The sequence below is a fragment of the Amblyomma mixtum genome, chromosome 7 (genome assembly GCF_055824585.1).
Source record: "Amblyomma mixtum isolate Tamu chromosome 7, ASM5582458v1, whole genome shotgun sequence".
Lineage (NCBI taxonomy): Eukaryota > Metazoa > Arthropoda > Arachnida > Ixodida > Ixodidae > Amblyomma > Amblyomma mixtum.
Window position 1 is genome coordinate 14559129 of NC_143018.1, and position 12212 is coordinate 14571340.

Sequence of the window (12212 nt, forward strand, 5' to 3'; positions counted from 1 at the left end):
AGCGGCGGTAGACACGGCGGGCCGGCGGGATGTGAGCCTCTCGCTTCTCCCGCTAGGAGCGCTGCGGTCGGAGTGACGCATACCAGTGGTATAAACAGAGCTCCAGCTCATCGGTAGACACGGCGGATGCGGCCTGAAGAAACGGATGAAGTTGCTTTCGCAATTTCCGGGCTTAACTAAGCTGAGCCTCTGCCAATTTTTTTTATGCGAAGCATACTACTTTAGCTACCACTTCAGCCCTTCACCGTGGTTATGCGCCTCCAAATCACGTGATACATGACGTCACACCACGTGACACGATGACGTCACGACAAGCCAGGCCATTTTTATTGACTACTCCAAAGCTTTCGATTTGGTTTCTCATAGTAAACTCATTACTAAACTTGGTGCTTTTCTCAAAGGAACTCACGGCGTTCCACTACTAGGCTTGATCAAGGACTATTTACGGTTAAGATCCCAGTTTGTCACCTTCAATCACTCTCAATCAGCGTCTGTCTCTGTAACATCTGGCGTCCCGCAGGGATCAGTTCTAGGGCCACTTCTATTTCTCATCTACATTAATGACGTCGTCCAGATAACTGCTAACACACCTGTTAAAATTCGTCTATATGCAGATGACTGCGTTCTGTATTCAAACATAAGTAATGCATGCGACCAGCTAATTTTAAATAATGTGTTTTCTTCATTCTGTGCTTGGAGCAACACATGGCAGATGAAGATAAATTTCAGTAAAACTGTGTCGATGACATTCACTAACAAGAAGAATCCTTTGCGTTTTTCGTACACTAACAGCACTCATCAACTAACGCACGTAAACGAGTTCAAGTACCTAGGAGTAACCTTTTGTTCTAACTTAAATTGGTCAAAACACGTCGATTTAACTTGCTCCAAGGCACTGAAGAAACTGGGATTTTTAAAACGCACCTTAAAGGATTCGACTAAAAACTGTATGTTGACGGCGTACAAATCTCTGGTAAGGCCTGTGCTTGAATACGCCTCGGCAGTCTGGTCACCGCACTTCGCTAAAGACATCACTAAACTAGAAAATGTGCAGAATAAAGCAATAAGATTTATATATAAACGTTATGACCGCCAGTTCTCTCCCACAGCTCATGCCCGCACCTTATCACTTGACACACTTCAACACAGACGCATATGTGATCGCCTTATCACTATTCACAAGATCATCAACAAATGCATTTATGTTGACGCCCCGCTTTTCTTTTCTTTCGCCAGTTCTTCAGCACGTGTCACTCGCCGTACTAACCCGCTTAACATTGTGCCGTTTATGCCGTTTTTGGACTCTTTCAAATATTCATTTTTTCCTTCGACAGTGGAGCTATGGAATAATTTGGATATTACATTACGTCAGATGTCTGTTGACCGCTTTGCACAAGAATTGTCTAATCATGTATTTTCTTATTAATAGCACACTTTTGTTTATGTAAAATGTTCATGTTTGTTTGTTTGTTTATGTTTATGCACTATCCTACTGTTTTATCTGTTTTCCATCCTATGTACCACTCCTGCAATGTCCCAACTGGGATAGCAGTATTTGTAAATAAATAAAAAAAAGTGGAGAAACGGGGGCCCACCTCGCGCCGTCGCTGTGGTTGTGCGCCTCCAAATCACGTGATACATGACGTCACACCACGTGACACGATGACGTCACGACAGTGGAGAAACGGGGGCCCACCTCGCGCCGTCGCTGTGGTTGTGCGCCTCCAAATCACGTGACACGATGATGCTTCGCATTCTCCAGGCTTAACCAAGTTAAGCCTCAGCCCTTTTTTATGCGAAGCATATTACTCGCACAACCCAGCTCTTCCTTGCTGCGCCGCACACGGCCGCGTAGCTACCACTTGACCTTCATCGGCGCACCACGTGATATGACGTCACAACAGCTGTGAAAGCTGGGGCCTCGTGCGCTCGCTTGCGGACGCGCAGCCTCCGCCGGCGGCCTAACTCCCGCTCCTACCGCTAGGAGATACTGACGTCACGCAAAAGGCGACGCACTCGTTGAGTGAGTTGAGCAGCGAGATGTCGGCCAGGGAGAGGGCGGCTCGCCAGACCGCAAAACTATGCTTCGCATCCTAGGCTTAACCATAAGCTAAGCCAGGCCATTTTTTTTTTTCATTTGAGAACGACAGCAAGAAACTGCGGCCAAGGCAGGAGACGGCCGCAGTGCGGTGTCGTCTGCGTGAAGGTCTGCGCCCGCGGGATCACCGTTTCTGGCCGGACAAGAGAGCAAACATCTCTTGTGGTCTAGTATTCCAGGACCGAACGTGTGGTGTAATCATCGAGTGAAAGCTAATTTTACCGAATAGCTGAAGGAGCTCGTTCTGCTGAAAACTCGGCGTCGCCTGTCGTCCGGCGTCATTTGTAAAAAAATCCGGAATTCTGGAAATCAGATTACAGAAAAAGAAAATAGCCGGCATGGGGGTTCGAACCCAGTCGTTCTGCATGCATGTTAGGAAGACACCTAGTGAACGCGGTGTGGTGTGTATGGCTTGGTAACGTGTGTTTGGAACGTGTATTGATGTTATAGTAGTTAAAAAAAAGCGAAAACTAATTTGCAAATTGGGCGCCAGAAATTGTGTCGAATGAAAAGGTGGCGTTTGGTGCTTCATTGTACTGAAAGAAATGGTGTGAACGTGTATGACTATGTATTGGCGTAGTATGTCGTGCAGTGTTAACTATATAGTGAATAGTGATTGGTAATCGATAATTTTGATTGTGGATCGGTAATTGCAGAGAAATAAGAAAAATAAGAAAAATAAGAAAGAGGAAAGGGACGAGAAGACGCTATAGCGTCTACTCTTAAGGCGAAGCTTAAGCGTCGTCCTAATTTTTTTGTTCTCTTGCGTAACTTCTTGAATTGTAAAGAGAACGATACGCGCCCCACTCTTCCGTCTGAGGAGGCAGGAATTGGCAGAACTCGACTGCTACATGGCATGGATAAGAAGTCTCCTTCGCTTTGCCTCGAGCGTTGCCGGCACGCCCTTGATCGAAGATTTCCCGCCGCACCATTCCTACACCCTAAGCCGCGGCAACGCCAACGAGCACGTGGCGGAAATTGGCTCTTTTCGAGCAGTCAGTCAACGTTGACGCCGGTTAGCGCGTCCTCGTCTTCCACAAGGCGCCGGCGTCTAAGCGGGCAGCACAAGGAGAAGGAAAAACGCAAACGGCGCGAAGACGGGGTTCGCGCAGACGGAAAAAGGAGCCGTCACCGCCGCCCAGCGCGCTCCGAGATCAGCGGTTCTATTTCGCTTGGATTAGTTTCCCGATTCATCATTTTGCCCACTCTTCACTAGCAGACTAACGCTATAGGTTGCCTTTGCGACGTCAGAGGTTACAACTATGGCAAGCAATCACAAAGTGAACAACGGAGAGGGGAAGCCATAGGGTGCTTGCCAACGTTTCGACAAGAGGACGTCTTCGGCTGGGCAAAGCGTTTATCAGTGGCGGGATTTAAATAGTGCCTTCACTTCGAGGAGGAAGACCTGGTGAGGGGGAGGAGGGCGTGAAGTGGGAAGGGTGTTAGGGTGGGGAGGTTGATCTTGTCCACGCATGATGGGTGCTAAAGATGGTTAACCGGTTGACCTGTCAATGACGAACGCTTTGCACCACCAGACGAAGACCAGTACTCTTGTCGAAACTTTGGTAAGAACCCTGAAGCTTTCCCCTCTCTCGTTCACTTTGTGATTGTCAACAAACCCTCCGCCTACCCTCTCTCCACCATATAGCAAGCAATGTCATTCGCCATTTTTGTTGTCAATGGTAGTGCTGTCGACAGAGGGTCAACAAAGATTACTATGCAAAAGCACTGAAGTTTGGGCCAGTTGGTATTGATCTATCTTGAAAACGTAGCAGCACGAAAAAACGGGGACAAAATAGACACACGTACGACTGGACATATGCTGCAAATGTCTAGCATATGTCCTGTCGTATGTGTGTCTATTTTGTCCCCGGTTTTTCGAGCTGCTACGCTTTCAAGATGCAACAAAGGTTATTTAGAACGGCCAAAGCACAGCTGGAACCAATTAGAAGCAGACTAGTTCCTTTTGGTTATAATTGGTATTCTTTGAATGAGCTATCAAAGAAGCTGAAGAATGAATCGGGAGAAGCGTGGTTTCAAAATATGGCGTCGGTAATCGAGCACATGTGGTAATTCCACTGTCAATCTCTTCCATTTTGCTCTCTTCGTTGACTCACACTGGTCATCCTACCGATCGCTGCGATCAGCTGCTCGACGGAGAGCACGTTAGGACTAAAGGTTGAAGAAACCGGTCCTGAAAGAATTCTTTCCAACAGTTATCTCCTGGATGTTTCCTTCTAACGCGACAGCCTTAAAGGCTTCGTTGTCCAGAATATCCGGCGTCGGCGTTGTCGGCGTTGTGAGCGGAAAATCACGAGCTTGACTCTGGCATGTGGTCCCCGGAGAGTAATCTAGAAGGAAGGTGGGCCACCTAGGTCCCGTGACCTGGCGGCGTCATCATCACACTCCACCTAAAGTATAGTGAGCAAACTGCCCACCGTGGCTGGTAGCTGTTAAATTAATCACTGGTCGCTCGGGAAAAGAATCCTGGGTCTCACAAGCCCCACCGCTGGGAGCACCTGCCAACGCAGGGCAGTGGCGCATCGCTTAACCGCTGCACCACTGCGCCAGGAGGGGTATGAGGACTCCCACGTATCTATGAAGGTAAAGCAGACAATGGCATTCTGCAGATATGGCAATTAACCCACTACGCTTGCATCATACCCTCACGGTGGAGCTTAAGTGCCTTCCTCCATTTTTACTTTTTTTTTTTGCACTCTGCGCAGTAAGCTTTCGCTTATTTGGAAAAAACAAAACCTTTCTCGAGGGTACTCTTCACACGTTGTTGTTTCAGGCATGACGCGCAAAGTAGACCTGGCATTTAACGCGCCGAAACACAAGTACCAACGCCTTTGCACGCGTGTCGAAGTCGTGCTTCAATACCAGCCTCTGTCTGCTTCTTCTTGCTTCGTCTGGGAACGTTTACGATCAAACAATTCCTCAGAAACTCCTAGCAAACGCGAGAACCATTGCTTACCGGCGCCTGACGGAAATTGGCGGTTGTTTGAGCAGTCAGTCGCCGCTGACGGCGGTCAGCTCGGTTTCGAAATCGCAAGAACGAAGCCAACGTAGAAGACAGACGGAGAGAGAGACGGCGCCTGGATCGACGCAGGCCATGACGCAGGCGGACAACATACCGCTAGGGGGCGGCGCCGTCGCCTCCTCGCGGGCGACCGAACGCCAGGAAAGAACTTCCCGTGGGACAGAGCGCGTGTTCTCACAGGGGGCGAATAATGTTTGGCCAAGCGGACTCTGCGTGCAGTCCATCGGCGCGTTTCTACCCGTGCGGCAACCAGTTTGATCTGTTTTATATATGACGCGCATTTCCTGGGACTGAGCGCGAGTACCACAGATGAAGAAGAAAAAGAAAAATAAGAGTAGAAAATGCATCATCTTTATAACAGCGGCGAATGTTCGGAGGAATGCAAAAGAATCCACTTCGATCCCTCCCTTACAAAAAACGTTTGACAGTCTGTAGAGTGTCTATAGACTTCTGTCTATAAAGTCTATAGACTGTCTTTAGACAAATCCCATAGAATAGTCTGTAGGCAATACAAAAGCCATAGACAGTCTATAGACAATCTAGAGGTTTATGGCCATATACTTTTAGTAGACTTTTGTCTATAGACAGTCTATAAACTATGAATAGACAAAAAGTAATATCTATAGGAAATCAATAGAGTCAATAAGAAGTCTATAGACTGCCTATAGATCATTTTTATAAGGGCTGACTACGTAGGTGCTTCTCGCATTTCGTGCCGGCTTCGGAAAAGCATAACTGTCCAGAACAACATTTCCAAGCGGTGGCGACAAACTCTCAGCAGTGTTATTACAGTCACTCTTCCATTGCTACTTTCACACAATATGAGCAAGTAAATTCGCTTCAAGAAATGGTATCCAGTGATAGAATTTTTGTGATATGCGGATGATGAATCTTCAAAAGAATCATGAAAAGACAGATGCACAACGCAATATCTGTTACCAACATAATCCGGAACCAACAAGCTTGACTCACCACACTTCTGCGTCACCATAACCGCTAGTCCCTTAAAGAGCAACCACTACATCGTTAAATGACTAATTACAAAGGAACATCAAGCACAGCCTTCCCAGAGACTAACCGGTCTTTGAGAAGACTAAGTAATGACTTTCGTAAACTCTCATTTTGCACCTTACACAGCCATAGTTGTATTCACGTAGTCCGTCAGGTTTCGCGTTGTCGTCGGTGTCGTCATTGTCCCCTTCGCATGCCACATCCCCCAAAAGAGTAAAAATTCACTAGTGTTGAAAGACTTTGGATAAAAAAAAAATATATAATAGCTACCGGCTCTGGGGCCACACACTCCGACGGTGGACAATTTATGCAAACGCATTCTAACCGGAAGCTCTAACCCAGACCCTGATGCAGAATATACGCGACGTCAGCCACGAATCCGCGCAATAATTACTAGGCTACTGCGACTATTTGTGTTTGATGAGTGGCAGTTGAGTGGCAGTGGCAGTCATGCGTGACGTCTTCACTGTGTTAATCACTTCCAGAACCAGGCGATGCTGAACACTCGCCATATCCTGAGGGTAAGCGGCTGTAATTGTCGGCCTAGTCTGCACACGCGAAATTACTTTGCATCTTGCGAGATCAGAGGTCATTCCGAGCGTATTCAATGCATTTGCTATTGCTTTCTGGCCTACGCGAGCTGGAGGAATTCGAGCTCTTTTTTGCTCCTTGACGTCCCTGTCAGATATGAAGGACTTCTGAGCGTAGCCAGGTTGTACGCAATGATGAGGGGAAGAAAAAAAAACAGCAAAAAATTGCTGGCGCAAAACAGGCCTTCTCCTATCTGCAATCAAGCCTGACGGCGTCCATTGTCAAAAAAACTGGGTCCATTGTCAGGCGGCGTCCTCGGAAATAGCCGTCATTAGTTCGACGGGAGCCGCCGCGCCCCATGGCGGCGATCGGCGCGCGAGACAAAGGCAGCGCGCGGCCATTAGGCGAGCAATTAGTGTTACGGCCCCCCCCAAGTATTAATACCGGTCGCCTTGTCCCGAAAGACTGGCTGCTTGGTCCCAAGTGTAACGCTTCTGTATTGCAAGCCGTATGTACCACGGAAAATGCGTATAGGTCGGGCCGCCGAGCAAACACGACGCTTCACGGCTGTGGCCCCCCGCCATGAAAGCGTAATTGGGCCGTCTTTAATCGAGTTCCTTGTATATACGAGTGGTGCTGGCACGTGCCTTGTGCCGACCGGCTCATCTCAAGCTGGGGCCTGTTTGGGCCGGTTGTTGTTGCCCTTCTAAAGGCCCTGGTCGCGAAGGAGACGGACGGACTGGTGTCGGCGAAGGCAACTGGTGCAGGACGCCAGCCTCATGGACGCGTGGTCCTGTCAAGGGACTCAACTACGTGGCTACGTCAGTACTGCGTTAATGGTCACTCATTGACCAGCGCAAAGATCATAGTTTCACCTGTAGGCCCGTATTCAGGAAATCTCCGTTGAGTGGACATGTCCAAATGAGCAAGGCTTAAATGGGTGTGTCCTTTTATTCTAATATATACATATAAAATGATCTCTTGCCCGCTGATTGATCAATATAAGATAAAGCCACCACATATTGTAAAACATAAGAGGATTTAATTCATGACGTTTAAGCTGGAGGACCAGCCTTTTTCGAGACCACCGTTTCGAAAAAGGCTGGTCCTCCAGCCGAAACGTCGTGAATTAAATCCTGTTATGTTTTTCAATTTCTGGTGACTTTATCTCACAATGCCTCTAAGCACATGAGCCTGTTTACGCTTTCGGGCGATTTAGTATAAACCCTAACCAGTTATACACAACTTCCACAATTTCTTTCGCGCCACAAATGCAGATGCAATATCCAGTCGATTTCAACCGAAATCACATAACAGGAAAGAGAAATCAGGTGTCGTCACACATCCGTCACCTCAGCATTTTAGGATCTAACCAATCGTTCGCGCACCGAATTGGACATGTCCACGGAGAATAGAGAATACGGACCTTTAATTGTGGCCGATAAGATAGCGCCGTTTCCGCCCATGTCATTCGGGTCTTTCCTCTGTGTTCTTTGGCGGTGGGCGGTGTGGTCATGAGGAGAAGAAAGGCGCGTAAATTCTCTCACAGTGGGCACCAGGCAAACGCCGTGAGGGAGGGGTGACTTCCTGGAGCAGTATTCTATAAGGTGTCCATATTGGCTACGATAAGCAGCCAGTGATGTCCGGTCTCCAACCACCCAATGGACGAGTCGCATTCTACTTGAAAGTTGTGCGTATATCTCTGTGACCACTGGCAGAGGACCGAATGGGCGCGAATTGGACAACTTATAATGGACATCTAATAGAATATGGCCCCTGGCGTCCTTCAACGTGCGCGGACATCGCACAGTACGCGGGCGTTTCTACGTCTCGCTTCGATCGAAATGTGACGGCCGCAGCCGGGATCCGATTCCGCGACCTTGTGCTATGCAGCCGAACCCCAAAGGCACTGAGCCACCAGAGCTGTTGCCACTATCTGTGTATGAACAGGGCATTCTGTGCGCAGTAATAAAAAAAATGGTGGACAGGATAATCACACCGTCTCCGCTACTCCGCGGTGTGGGCTTTAGCAATTGAGATCTGACGATGGGCCTGAAGAAACCGCCAGAGCGAAATATTGTACTTTCATACGGCGAGTCCTCAGCGCGATCTATATGCGTTCATCGATGCCAAGGACGCGCGCTAGTGCGATCAGTTGAAAATGAATCGAGGTGCCCTTTGACCTTCGCGGTCTGATTCTCTGAAGACGCTTGAGGAGAGAGACGGAGACCATGCTTCATTTTCTCGCTTCGTCGTGCGCGAGGAACGAGTGCAGCCAACGCCCTCATCCTTTTTTTCCGACGCACAGTGCCAGCGCACCCTCTCTCCTTGAGAAGGGCTTTAATCTCCAGATTGGGGCGCGTACGAGGGAAGGTTACCAAGTTGATCGCCACTGGCAGGGCCGTTCTTCTGGTGGGGGTAGCATACGCTTTACCTTAGGTGGGGGCGTATGGAGAAGTCGGTACAGATATCGTTGGCGCGATGCGTCGCTCATACATCCATGTTGATTGGCAGTGTCTGTTAAGTGCAGCCATTTCCCGTCTCTGTGAAGAAGATAGCTTTAGCTGAGAGAGTTGTTTAGAACAAGGGCAATTGTCCAAACAACCACTCAAAAGGAGATTGCAGGGGGGGGAGACGGAGGTTAGTGCCGGCAATTTGTTGTTACCGGCCTCTGCGGGACTGGCTGCTGGTCTTCTTATGATTCTATAACGAGAGTCGTGGTGACTGTGCTAAACGAGAGTGCAAGCACGCGGACGCCCAGGGCCGCGCGGGCATTCCGTGAAAACAAACCCGGTTATAGCACTACGAAGTCAAAGGGCTCCCGCCCGCACACACGCCCTCTACGCATCAACGAAAAGAACCCACTCTTCCGTATCGCTTGCGCGCCTACCCTGTGCCCACACATCACTCTGCACAGAGTTCACCACACGGTGGTTCCATCAACGGCCACGAACCATAACGTAATGGGAGATACAAACGGACTTTATTGTAGTGCGCTCATACGGGTACATCACGAGTGGAGAACCTTGGAGCACACATCCTGAGAACCGGGGTGGTCTCCTGGATATCGTAGCGTTTGGGTTGCTTCTAGCTGACATTCGAGGGAACCCGATTATAAGACATACTCCAGGTCATAAGAGGATACTTCTTGAGGTGACACTTCCAAGCACAGTGTACTGTGAATGTGTTTTCTAATGTGCACATAAAAAAGTGCAACTTCTTCAGAGGGCAATTAAGAAGAGGTCCCTGAGCATACTGTTACAAAAATTTCTTAAGACAGTTTATAGACTGACCATAGAATTTTGTCTATAAAGTGTATAGTCTGTAGACAAATCTTAGAGAATAATCTGTAGGCAATACAAATCCTGTAGAGAGTCCATAGACATTCTACATATTTGTGGCCATACACTTTTAGTAGACTTTTGTCTACGGACAGTCTAGACCGTGACTAGACCGAAGAGAATACCTGTAGGAAGCCAATAGAATCTATAATAAATCTATAGGCTATCTATAGACCACTTGATTAGGGTACTCGAACACTACACTGCTGCTCTGTTGCCTTCGCCCGTAATCGATGGAGGAACACGACGCCATTCTTTCCTGCGACGCCTAAGGGCTAAGGGTTTTACTTTAGTTTCTGGGCTTAGCACAAAAGGACAGCAATTGGCTAACTTCAAAAGAACGCTGGTTTACTAGGCTTTGAATCGGTAGACTGCGAAGCTCGTTCGAGAACCTGAGGGCCGACTGCATTCACCGTGTCTTGGACTGTGCATACAAGAAAGGCTCAGCAACCATGGCATTAACTATCCAAAGAACGCTGGTTTCAGCCCCAACTAACATCCCCACCAACACCACGTAGATAATGATGTCACTATCATTTCAAACGCGGGAGAACACGCAGATAGCGCTACTTCCAAACACTGGCCTACCAAGAAGAAAAAAAAAAAAAGAAGAAAGCTTGGAGCTCTGCCCAATTTGCATTCGAAACTGGGACTTCAAGCTAAGGTGAAGCGTAAAGTTCGTTGAAAAAGACATGATCAAGAAGAAGGGGGGGGGGGGGGGAAACGAAGAACAGCCAGGAAACGCTCGGATTACGGAATCGACGGCGACTGAGGCGGTAGTGCAAGTCTTCGCGCCTCGCCTTCCCCCGAAGGATACAATTTATCATGACGGTCAAAAGGATTGTACAAGCCTGCATCGTTATTTAGTGCGCGGAGGTAGAGAATACGCCTTTTCAGAATTTAAATGAAGACCTTACCATGCAAGGCTCAGCGGTTTTTGAAAGACAGCGCTGATAACGCAATCGAATGGGCGGGACAAATCCAGAAACGTCTGCCGCATACGACACGTGTGGCCAGAAAACGGACTCACTAAAGATATCGGGTCGCGATACCCCAATTAAGATTCTACATGGCCGCAAAGACGGATTATTGTGACATTAAGTAAAACGCTGATATCTTAAATGCTGAGCTACACAAGGTCTCGTTACGGCTTGAGCAAGACTTACCAAAGACGTGCCACGGCTTAATATATATTCCAAGTATGAGGAATAGCTCATTCAGAGCGCGGTAAAAGAAATAAATAATGAGGAAGCATTTGGCAACTGGCCCCGCCTGGACAGCTAGAATCAAGAGGCGTGGTTGTGAGATTTATATCCTTGAAAGTTGTTGCAAAATGCTGTCGTTTGTAGCTGGAATTATTGTGCCGTGAAGTGACCGGCACCGGTGCTGCGTGGGAACTGCCTAGAAGGGTGTAGCTTTGTTTTATGATAACTAATGGCTCTTCTGCAGTCATTATCAATTTTGTAACGCAGGTATGCAAATTAGTGGACTGGCACGAGATGGCGCCTTTGTTGCCTGAGGCCCATTGGTTTCTCAGGAAATCTCCTAGAAAAAAAACGGCTACTTACAACCCTTACGCTTAATTCCATTCTCTGTTAAACTTCTCCCCTACATTGCGATCTACTTCTTAGAAGTTCTCAATCCTCGATAACGTGTTGTAAATCCATATCTGTGAATTGCCAAAATTCGGCACGAGAACACACTTTCCTCACATGCGCTAAACTGAAACACCTCAAGAGATCAAGGTGCACTCCGCAACAGACGGCGACAAGAAGTTAAGTTTCAGTAAAGAAAAAAAAATTCATAATTTCTTTTTTCTTGTAGTCTGCAGAATCTTAATGACGTTTGATGCTTTGGCGCTGCATGCATTGTACCTAGAGCCCACGCTTCGGTGGCAGTAAATAGGTTGCTCTACACGTAATTCAAGCAGCAGCTGTGCAACTGGACAGATGAACGAAGCAGGAGCAACTGGATATAATAACGAAAATGTGCGTGCATGCCACACCAATAAGCACTTTCGTCTGGGCGAGCTGGCTCATAACAGCAATTAAAGGAATAAAATTGCGCAAAGGGGTTGAAGAAGAAAAACGCAAGAGGCGTGAGGACAGGACAGCGCGCAAACTTCCAACTAGTTTTTATTTCCGAGACACCAGCTGCTTATATACCAAAGATTCTGTTATCAGGGGGA